The sequence below is a fragment of the Leptodactylus fuscus genome, chromosome 10 (genome assembly GCF_031893055.1).
Source record: "Leptodactylus fuscus isolate aLepFus1 chromosome 10, aLepFus1.hap2, whole genome shotgun sequence".
Lineage (NCBI taxonomy): Eukaryota > Metazoa > Chordata > Amphibia > Anura > Leptodactylidae > Leptodactylus > Leptodactylus fuscus.
The window spans coordinates 22,642,359-22,654,362 of NC_134274.1; positions in this window are offsets into that span (position 1 = coordinate 22,642,359).

Consider the following 12,004-nt stretch of genomic DNA (forward strand, 5'->3'; position numbering starts at 1 on the left):
GGGGCATTATACTGTGTGTGGGCACCAAGGGAGGGGGGCATTATACTGTGTGTGAGCACCAAGGGGGGCATTATACTGTGTGGACATCTGCACTGTATTTTCTGATCTGTCAGAGGAATAAAGAAAAAAGGTTCACAGAAAAACCCATTAATTAAATTTTTTGCCCTAAGTTCTCCTCTGATGACAACAGTGATCCAATAGTCTTCTAAAAGATAAAACTTGTGTCCCGCAGCATAAGTGGTGATAGCAGATGTCTTCAGGCACTGGATGGAGAAATGTTACCTGCAAAGTCACCAGTTGTGTCCCAGTTAGTCTGGACACCAGGTTCCCATCCACATTAGACCAGTGATGTACGTACCATTGATGTAACCTTTGCATCTGCACAGGGGCCAAATACCATAACAACAGCTTTCTCCTGGGGCCGCTCTATACATAGATATTGGAAAACAAGGGGCCCATAACTGCTCTTGTACAGGGGCCCTTAGCTGTCTGTGTCCATCCCTGCATTGAAGGCTCTATTCATTGAAATGCAAGTGCAGATGTGACCGCATCTTAATATAAGTCGAGCCTAAACCAATCTCGTTATTGTCTTTGCAAAACCAAAAGCAACCAAAGATATCAACAGAACAATAGGATGGAACCAATGGAATCCATTGGGCTGCCTGTTGTCTTCAATCTATTTTAAGGGCCCAACATATGGAGCTAATTTTTTGTGGAATCCTTTAAGAAATTGCACAGCTGATTCCTTTCCATACATCTTTTGTCCACAATTGATAATCTTAAAGAGAGACTGTCACCAGAATCCATCATACAGACAGATGATTGGTTAAGGTCATCTCAGTTTTTTCCCCTTGGGAATTGGCACCTCCATTACCAAGATATCGCCCTTCTTGTCAATTGTATATGAGCTATTTGGAGCAATGAGGGTGTTCCCATTGCTCCAAAGAGGTAAATGGCCACACCCCTGCTGCTCCATTTGCAAATTGACAAACAAAGGTGATATCTCACCAACAGAGGGAGCAATTTACAAGGGGAAACACTGGGTGACCCTAATCTATAGCTCTGCAGTTCTGGTTGATATGTGGGTGCTGATGACAGACTCCCTTTAACCCCAGTATGTTTTTCCTTATTCATTTCCCTCCAGAACAGATACAGACCCTCATACCTTCAGCAAAGCTTTACACCTTATGACTGTGCAGGGAAATACAAATGACCATGACCTACAGAATTTTAAGGAAAAAAAAATCCAAAAAGTAAAATTGACATTCAGTTGCTTTCAGTTACTGTTTTGGATACATTGGTGAAAATGTGTTTTTATGTGTGGTCAGGAGCAATGGAGGGGCCAGGTGGGAAGAATCTGGGTCTGTCATTCCCATTACTCCAGGTTTTTTCTTTTGAGAAAACTGATCCATTAAGGAAACTTGAAATTACATTTCTTACAGAATTAATAATAATTCATACAAACTGCTGCATAGAAATAAAGAAATGAGGTTGTCAAAGGATCATTTTTTTGCATCCAATTTTACTAAAGTGTTATTTTTATTTTATTGCAGAATACATTGGGTGCAACATCAGTATGTAGGATTGTTTATTTTTATTTTTAATTATTTTTTGGAATTTTTCTTTATTATTTTTTAAAGTTAAACTCAAGCGATGTGTTTTACATAGAATTAAAAAAAAATACACTCTGGACATCAAGCTAAAACAATTGTAAAATGGAACAAATTCCCATTCTACTGTTCTAAAGGAAGGGGGAAATAGATCGTATCTACTATGCGCCAGAATATTTCTACTATCGTGCGACGTCTGTATTCTTGTGCGACTTATTTATTGCAATGTGAATTTAGCTCCAGAGCTACAGAGGGTCTGCAGTGTCTATAGTGAATAGGGACAGATCTGTAGTTACAGTCACATAAGGCGCACACAAGACGTCGTACGATACTAGAACAATTCATATGCTCAGTTCTGGATCCAATCTGTCTGTAGGGGAATCGTCAGCAAAGCTTTGCACTCAATTGATTGGCATCAGGGGGCTTTTCCTTGACATGCAGTATTGTTAGATGAATATTTCATACACGATCCTCTGTTTTCTTCTGTCCAGCAATTGACCAGCATTAAGATTTCATGGGACGATTCTCCTCCAAGATTTAAGACCATTAGTGAAGACTTGGAAGAGTTTCCTTCATAGGTAAATAATTCAGTGGCAAAAGCAACATCTGAGACAAGAGCAGAGCTCCAATATACAGAGAAGGATACATGGACAAGAAGGAAGGAATGAGAGGGGAATGAATCAGCGAATGAAATAATTAATAGGAATCAGATAATAGGACAGAATGCAGACTAATGGGCCTATAACTTCTCAAATAATAGTAAATAATAAAAATAATAATAATAATAATAATAATAATATAAACTCATGTTAGTTGTATTACTAAGAATTATATAAAAGTCATAAAATTACTAAACCATAATATTAATAAAACTATAATATTAACAATATGATATATTATTTTTTACCTTTCATAGTAATTAATATATTATTATTATTTTGATATTTTTTTATTAGACACTATTTTAGTTATTATTCGCCCATTATTATTAGAATATTAGTATTATCATCATCATCCTGCACAATAAAACAATGCTAAAAAAAAGATTATTACCAGAATAAATCTTACATCATTCTATTCTGGAATAAATGACCTGAATCCATTTCACAGACACAAATTATATTTCTCAAAATTCACCTTTTAATGTAAGTAGTTAATATAAAAAATAATCCCTTTGATTAAATATATGGATTCAGAGTTGAGAATTACTAGAAATATACTGCAACAAATAAATGTAATGATGATAATAAAAACTAAATGTTCACTTCCCTTTATTATTATTAGAACGTATATAATAGGTATAGACATGTAGAGTAATGCTATTGAATAAGTTTAGAGGGAATGAAAACAAAATGTATTCAATAATATTTCTGCTTTTAATTATTATTATTATTTTTTATCATTATTATTTTTATTATTTTTTATTATGTTTATCTTCATTTTAATATATTATATATTATATGATAATGATGATTATTATATTATTTATTTTTTATTATTTTTATCTTCATTTTATTATTATATATTATAATATTTGATGTTGATGATTATTATATTATTTTATTATTAATTATTATTATTAATAATAATAATAATAATAATAATAATAATAATCAGCACTTCTCTGACCTAATCATTTAGTCTTTCTCTATATATATATATATATATATATATATATATATATATATATATATTTGTCGGGGCCTTCACAATATATATATATATATATATATATATATATATATATATATCCTATCTATCTATCTCCTATCTATCTATCTATCTATTTATCTATCTATCTATCTATCTATCTATCTATCTATCTATCTATCTATCATATGATGAAAGCCTAAAATTACTTATAAACCATTAATACAATATACTTGCAGGCTTTCATCATTATTATTTAAACTGTTACAAACCCGACTACATTTGCCGACTCCATAACACAGGCTTGTGCAGCTTTCATGACTTTGCTCCCAGGAGCTGACTATCTAGGATACAGGTTTTCAGAATATTTCCTCCCTGGAATAACCTACATAAAATATGAGACTGTCAGACATTGTATATATTTGGGGAGGGGGGGTCTGGCTATTATTTACAGACAATGCCCCCATAACACAACATGTTACCACCATATGGTTACAGTCCTAGGATCCCATCTGCTATAAAGTGATCCTGAGCTCCTTCCACCCCAAAGGGATCTGAGAAATCCAAGTCTATTATTGACCTCCTGGAGCTGTCAATGGCTGCACTTCAGGCAATGTATACCATACAAGGAGGAACCAGAAGTCTCAGCACAAGCTGTCTGCCAGGCTGGGGAATGGGATGACGATTAGGTTCCCCTCAGTGTTGTCCATGTGTCTGAGAAGGTTCTGCTGTTGTGTGCGGTTTCTTGAAGATAACTTTAGTTGTGGCAGATGGGAATGTGTCCTTATACTGGGACAATCTCCAGTCACTCCATAGATGGGAGTTAATGGAAGGAACAGGATTTCCTTGTACCTTTGAGGTGCACACACCAGTAAGCCGGTACCTTAGCTGAAAGGCCACTTTAGCCGGTGATGGACACAATATAAGTGTGTACAGGGCCTGATGAGCTCTCTGTCTGCCTGGATCTCCCCTGTCTGTAAGGATCACATTTCCAGCCCTACCTGCCCAGTGAACTCTGCTGGGAACCCTCTGGCGCCAGCTCCATCAACCAAACTTCTTGTGGTTAGGAAAGGAAGGAGCACTCAGAAGGAAAGAAGCTGACGAAGGGTTCAAGAAGCATCCCCCTCCTCATTAGCCCCCCATGGATTAACCCTTTCCAACCATTCACTAGACTTAAAGGACATTCATACATTCATCTATTAATTCACATCTATCCTGACCTCTAACAACAAGCACAGCTACCACTCAGCTTTTCTAGGATCCTGCACACCATGATTCTATCCTGTCTGCCATATTGCTTTCCAACCAGCCAGAACCAGAACGTTACCAACTCTGTACGATGTTTGGTGGATTCTCTTATTAGATAAAATGTCCATTAATGTGTTTGTGGGGATGAGCTCTATAAAATGGATTTAGGTTTATAAAAAATCATGGAATAAAAATAATAAGAATCCTATAGATATAGATGCTGCCCAATAAAGCAGGTACATATGTATAACTCATAGAAATTACATATATGGATATCAAGTCCTCTGGTGCCCTTGGCATTTATAGAAAGGGAACATGCAGGATACAGGAAAGGCTGAGAATATCTGACTCTTCCTCATTGCTATGGATCAGAAGGACCTGAGCAACTTTAGAACACTAAATGGTGGAACTGAACTTCACATCTGAGGATCCCAGACACAAGAGAAGACTTCCCCCCATGGATAGAGGCTTCCAGACAATGTGTCCTCCTACTTCTTCTCTGTGCTCCTAGTAAAGACACCTTAGAATCCACAGTGGAAATAAAGAATTGTGTGTGCACATCCATATACAGACTACAGTCACTGCTCCATCTGTAATCCCAGTATCTAGATATATTATGGAGAAATAAGAAAGATCAAAACTGGCAAATAGAATCTATACAGAGATAGTTTACTTAGATGAAACCTTGTGGCAGACAGATAGACAGACAGACAGACAGACAGACAGACAGACAGATAGATAGATAGATAGATAGATAGATAGATAGATAGATAGATAGATAGATAGATCAGTCTGATGTAGCCTGGTTTCCCTAAAAACGGCTCTATCTATATTGAGAGGGTAATATGTAATTTGTCAGCAGAGATGATCACTTATGTGACAGCTCCTACTTGTTAGCAGCAGTGAGAGGTGTGAGGGTTCTCATGGCTGGTTATAGATACATAGATAAATATAGACTGCACAGTACACAGTGTCATTCTAATATATCACGATTGGAATAAAAGGCACCTGGGGATTCTTTCTATTATACAGTATGAGAGATATAGACAATGGTCTGAAACCTGTAGTACTCCTGATGTGAAAACAGAAACCCTGGCATGCAGTGAAATTCCAAGATTATCTATCTATCTATCTATCTATCTATCTATCTATCTATCTATCTATCTATCTATCTATTCCTCCATCCATGCATCTATCTCTCTCTCTTCGTATCTTTTTATCTAAAAATCTTATCTGTGTAACTGCCTAATAACTATTTATTTTCTAGCTAATATCTGTAACATTATCTATGTTTCTAGTAGCTTTCTTTCTAAAAATATACTATCAAATTATATATTTGATCAATATTTATGTATATTTTACTTAGTGTCTATCTACCTAATTCTCCTTTCTTTCTTTCTTTCTTTCTTTCTTTCTTTTTTTTCTTTCTTTCTTTCTTTCTTTCTTTCTTTCTTTCTTTCTATCTTAAAGTTGTAAAAGTATGGGTCATTCTAAAATCTAAATCCATGAAATAGTCTATATACTGTATATGTTTAATGTTTATCATTCTTTCTAATTAGTATCTATCTATCTATCTATCTATTTGTCTATCTATCTATCTATCTATCTATCTATCTATCTACTCTTATCTATCTATCTATCTATCTATCTATCTATCTATCTACTCCTATCTATCTATCTATCTATTTATCTATCTATCTATCTATCTATCTATCTATCTATCTATCTATCTATCTATGATCTATCTATATCTATCTATCTCTACTAATGATTCTAACCCCCCCCCCCCCAGGACACATTTCTGGCCATCTCTTGCTGTCAGATGGAGCTTGTAGAACATTTAGCTGGGTCTCTATGTGTTGAGTGCTTTCACCTCCAATGATCTGCAGTCTGGCTAGAATCTCAGTCAAACTGTTCAGTGAAATTTAATCTTCCCATCGATTTGGCTCCATAGACAGCAATTGACATCGAGCCTAAATTTACTAAAAGTCAATAGCATTACACAATTTAACGTTTTCTCAATTCATTTCTCCCAGCTGAATAAAGTGATCACTTTCCAGGGATGGTGAGACTGTAATGTGACCCTTCATCTGTTGCTGTACTACACCTCCCAGCATTCCTGCTCCAGTGACATCATGGGAGTTTCCCAAATGCTGCAAGTGCTGAGGTTAATAGTGACATAGAGATAACTGGGAATATCTTATAGATGAGGGATGTTACATTACTGTGTTACAGTCTGCAGAAGGGAATTGTGTTTTACAAAGGAACTAATTCATTGTTCAGCAGTGATGCCTTCTTCACTGAAAACAACTTGTGATGTCACAGCAGATTGAATGACAGAAGAACAGTTGTGATGTCATAGCAGCTCACTTGACCCAAACACATCAGCTCACTTTACAATATCCCAGTTGTGACATCATATCAGCTTAGGTGATAGAAACACAATTGTAGTGTTACAAGAGTTACTTACTTGTGATGTCACAGCTCCCTAGTAGACATGAGGTCACTTGTGACATCACCATAGCTTATCTATCATGATCAATTTATGGTCTAGTTGACATCCAGCGGCTAGCCATCCACAACCTCATCGGTCACTGCTGTAACAATCCATCTGTATTATTAAGGTAGTAGTGCTCCCCCCCCCCCCCCCCCCGGCTACAATATCCTTGTACATATGGAGGTCACCTCTGTCCAGTGGCGTAACTACCGCCATAGCAGCGGTAGCAGCTGCCACAGGGCCCGGGACATTAGGGGCCCAGTGACAGCTGCTACCGCCGCTATCATTATGCTCGGAGGTCTTTTCGGACCCCCGAGTATAATGATCGGGGCCCCCTGTTGGTGGAATACTTTCCACCAACAGGGGGCCCCGAAGCTGCAGCAACGGCTGAGACACAGGAGCTGCAGGTCTGGCTCCTGTCAGCGCTGCAGGACGTTCCCCCTCTCTCCCCCCTCCCTTTCTCTGCTGTCCTCTGCCCACCAATGAGAGGAGGAGGCGGGGCTTATCCCTGCCGTCCTGCACAGAAGAGAAGAGGAAGAAGCTGCTCCAGGAAAATGAAACTGAAGCTACACAGGTACGTACTGGGGTTACTTATTTACTATCAGGCATTTGGGGGATTACTTGTGTTTTAGTAACTCCATGTGCCTCATAGTAATAGCAGTTAACCCCATCATCTCCCTCACATTAACCCCTGTTTGCCTCACCATAAGAGTTACTGATATGTGAGACATATGGGGGTAATAGTAATGAAGATACTTTATTATTACCTCCATGTCTCTCACATATCAGTAACTCTTATGGTGAGGCAGACAGGGGTTAATGTGAGGGAGATGATGGGGTTAACTGCTATTACTATGAGGCACATGGAGTTACTAAATTGTAATGCACAGGACCAGATTTTTTTTTATCCACAATTTGTCCTGGTATAGCGGTCAGCGGTGACAGTATTTAGTCCTGTAGGGGCCACTAAGGGACATAATACTGTGTGCAGGGGCCACTATGGGGGATAATACTGTGTGCAGGGGCCACTATGGGGGATAATACTGTGTACAGGAGCCACTATGGGGGATAATACTGTGTGTAGGGGCTACTAAGGGACATAATACTGTGTGCAGGGGCCATTATTGGGTATAATACTGTGTGCAGGGGCTACTAAGGGACATAATACTGTGTGCAGGGGCCATTATTGGGTATAATACTGTGTGCAGGGGCCACTATGGGGCATAATACTGTGTGCAGGGGCCACTAAGGGACATAATAGAGCGCGCAGGAATGCGTAGGAGGGACTCGGTCGAGATCTTCGGTGTCGGGGGGGCCCCATGTCAAATGTTCGCCACGGGGCCCCGCCATTCCTAGTTACGCCACTGCCTCTGTCCCTAAGTAAATAATGCCATATGGTGGTCCCATAACAATCCCATACAGCGCCTCTACCATCATATCCTGCAAACAAAATATACTGCACTGAGCCTACATAACACTGCAGCACCCAATGGCATAGTAATAATACTAAATAATACCGACATATACAGCATGAAGGAACAGTACTATACAATGTCTAAATACAATACTTTCATGTGCCAGCCTATCTGTGGTGCCCCATCTACTATTAGGGACTGATGTCCCATCGATGGCCGCCCAGGTCTCACACTATGGCGAGTTCACACAGAGTAGCCCAATTTATCAAGTTGGAAGAGCCCTGAAGGTAGCCTTTGCACCTCACGTGTAACTATTTTAGACAGGCGGAGCATGGAAGGAATTTAGGAGGGATAAGACAAGGGCGCCCTGGTCTGTCAAATTTTCTGTAACTTACGGACATAGATTTTCAATCTGGTACACCAGCATGTGCTAGAATTACTAAGAGACTGGAGCCTCTTGGCAATTCTGGTGAGTTGCGAGCCCATTATGGAATCCATTAAGATTGGTATAAGAATCTTCAGTTTTAACAAACTACATTTCCCATGATTCATTTGCCTGCTCACACTCTCTGTGTATCCCTCCCGTTTTCCACTCTCCCCTGCAATGAAATCACAGGTAATAAATCCCTCCCACATATGAGGTCACATGCTGCTGTGATATTTATTTTTATTTTGCAAGTTCACTTTCCCCTTCCCGTGAGCAGCAAACACAGAGAGTGAGCGCAGGCAGATGCATCATGGGAAATGTAGTTTGTCCACAGAGTCACTGCATGTATATAACAGTGATACAAGGAGCAGCAAGTAATATAAAGCCAAGCAAAGTGTGCACAAGGGAACAGTGAGGATTTAGCCTTCATACTGATAAGCATGGCTGCCAAAGCGATACCTTTTTAGCTTATGTTGGTTCAAGGAACATCACGTAACTTTGGTACCAAGCCTAAGCTACTCGTTTTGGCAATACACGATCTTGCAGCCATGAATATATTCAATAAGGAACTCTAGGCCTGCCTATGAGTTCAAGGGACTGGGGGTGACAACCCCTGTAAGGCTAGGTTCAAACCTGCGCCCAGTATCCGTTCGGGGATTCCATACCCCATTCCGTTTGAAAAATGCGGAGAGAAAGGTCCTTCTTTTTGGGTGGAAACCTGGTAGACCGCATAGACCTTGTAAGCAAATTGGGTTTCTAAGGGGATCCAAAGAACGGAAACCCGAATGCAGGTATGTAGGTGCCATTGATATTGGTTGTTGTTCGGTGATACGACAATATGTTGCTTTCCATGCTGCTGACTGACGCTGTGCTGATACTGGAGACTTGTACTTCATCTACTATTCAGGATGATATAAGCCGCTGTAAATGGCAGCCACCTGTCAGGCCTCGCGTGTCAGAGCATTTTATTTAAAATCGACAATAAAACACTTTGTTTGGCTGGAGGAGAGTTTGGTATTTATTAGTTTTTGTATACCATGGCAGTACATTAACTGATAAGATCCTGCGGCTCCTGAGGGGGTGTTTAGATTCATTCCTTCAGTCTGGATTAATAAAGTCACTGGAGAGGGATCTGTCAGTTTGATTAAGACAACAGTGAAAGAGCTTTCAATGTATTCCCTTCTCTCCGTGATACCGGAAAAAAAATCACCAAAGCCGCTGCTTTATAAATCAAATGTATTGTCAGCAGAGACCAATTTAACTGGAAAAGATAATGCTGAATCTTAGGAGCAAATAGCAAGGGGAAACAGGGGCAGGGCTGTTCTGTCGTGGAGCTGCATCTAGCCTGAATACACATATACAGATGTTTTGTGCTATTTTCTCCCGGACATGGACATATTCCAGAGAAGACGCCATTTTAAATATATGAGCATTTGTATGGAGGTCTGGGTAGAGGGACCCCTAGCAAAACAGATAGGATGCAGCATTATCCTAGTGGTGGTACTTAAAGGGTTTTTATTTCTCATGAACATAACCATGTTTACATTGGTAGAAAATGATGTGTTATGTATTTTCTGAAAATTTAAGTAATTAATAGAGATGGAAGAACCTTTCAAAATTCGATTTGTGTTCAGGTTTGGTAGCTTGGGTCCCCACTGATGTAGAATAGTCTTGGGGCACCTAGAAATCTATCTATAAAACATAGTGTAAGACATAGTCATGGCTCCTAGGAAACTAACTATAAAACATAGTGTATGACACTGTCAGGGCTTCTAGGAACTAATCCATAAAACATAGTGTAGAACACTGTCAGGGCTCCTAGGAACCTATCTATAAAACATAGTGTAGAACACTGTCAGGGCTCCTAGGAACCTATCTATAAAACATAGTGTAGAACACTGTCAGGGCTCCTAGGAACCTATCAATAAAACATAGTGTATAATACTGTCAGGACTCCTAGGAACCTCTCTATAAAACATAGTATATAACACTGTCAGGGCTCCTAGGAACCTATCTATAAAACATAGTGTAGAACACTGTCAGGGCTCCTAGGAACCTATCTATAAAACATAGTGTAGAACACTGTCAGGGCTCCTAGGAGCCTATCAATAAAATATAGTGTAGAACACTGTCAGGGCTCCTAGGAACCTGTCTATAAAACATAGTGTAGAACACTGTCAGGGCTCCTAGGAACCTATCTATAAAACATAGTGTAGAACACTGTCAGGGCTCCTAGGAACCTCTCTATAAAACATAGTATATAACACTGTCAGGGCTCCTAGGAACCTATCTATAAAACATAGTGTATAACACTGTCAGGGCTCCTAGGAACCTATTTATAAAATATAGTGTAGAACACTGTCAGGGCTCCTAGGAACCTATTTATAAAATATAGTGTAGAACACTGTCAGGGCTCCTAGGAACCTATCTATAAAACATAGTGTAGAATACTGTCAGGGCTCCTAGGAACCTATCTATAAAACATAGTGTAGAACACTGTCAGGGCTCCTAGGAAACTATCTATAAAACATAGTGTATAACACTGTCAGGGCTCCTAGGAACCTATCTATAAAATATAGTGTAGAACACTGTCAGGGCTCCTAGGAACCTGTCTATAAAACATAGTGTAGAACACTGTCAGGGCTCCTAGGAACCTATCTATAAAACATAGTGTATAACACTGTCAGGGCTCCTAGGAACCTATCTATAAAACATAGTGTAGAACACTGTCAGGGCTCCTAGGAACCTATCAATAAAACATAGTGTATAACACTGTCAGGACTCCTAGGAACCTCTCTATAAAACATAGTATATAACACTGTCAGGGCTCCTAGGAACCTATCTATAAAACATAGTGTATAACACTGTCAGGGCTCCTAGGAACCTATTTATAAAATATAGTGTAGAACACTGTCAGGGCTCCTAGGAACCTATCTATAAAACATAGTGTAGAATACTGTCAGGGCTCCTAGGAACCTATCTATAAAACATAGTGTAGAACACTGTCAGGGCTCCTAGGAAACTATCTATAAAACATAGTGTATAACACTGTCAGGGCTCCTAGGAACCTATCTATAAAATATAGTGTAGAACACTCTTATGGTTCCTAGGAACCTATCTATAAAACATAGTGTATGACACTGTCAGGGCTCCTAGG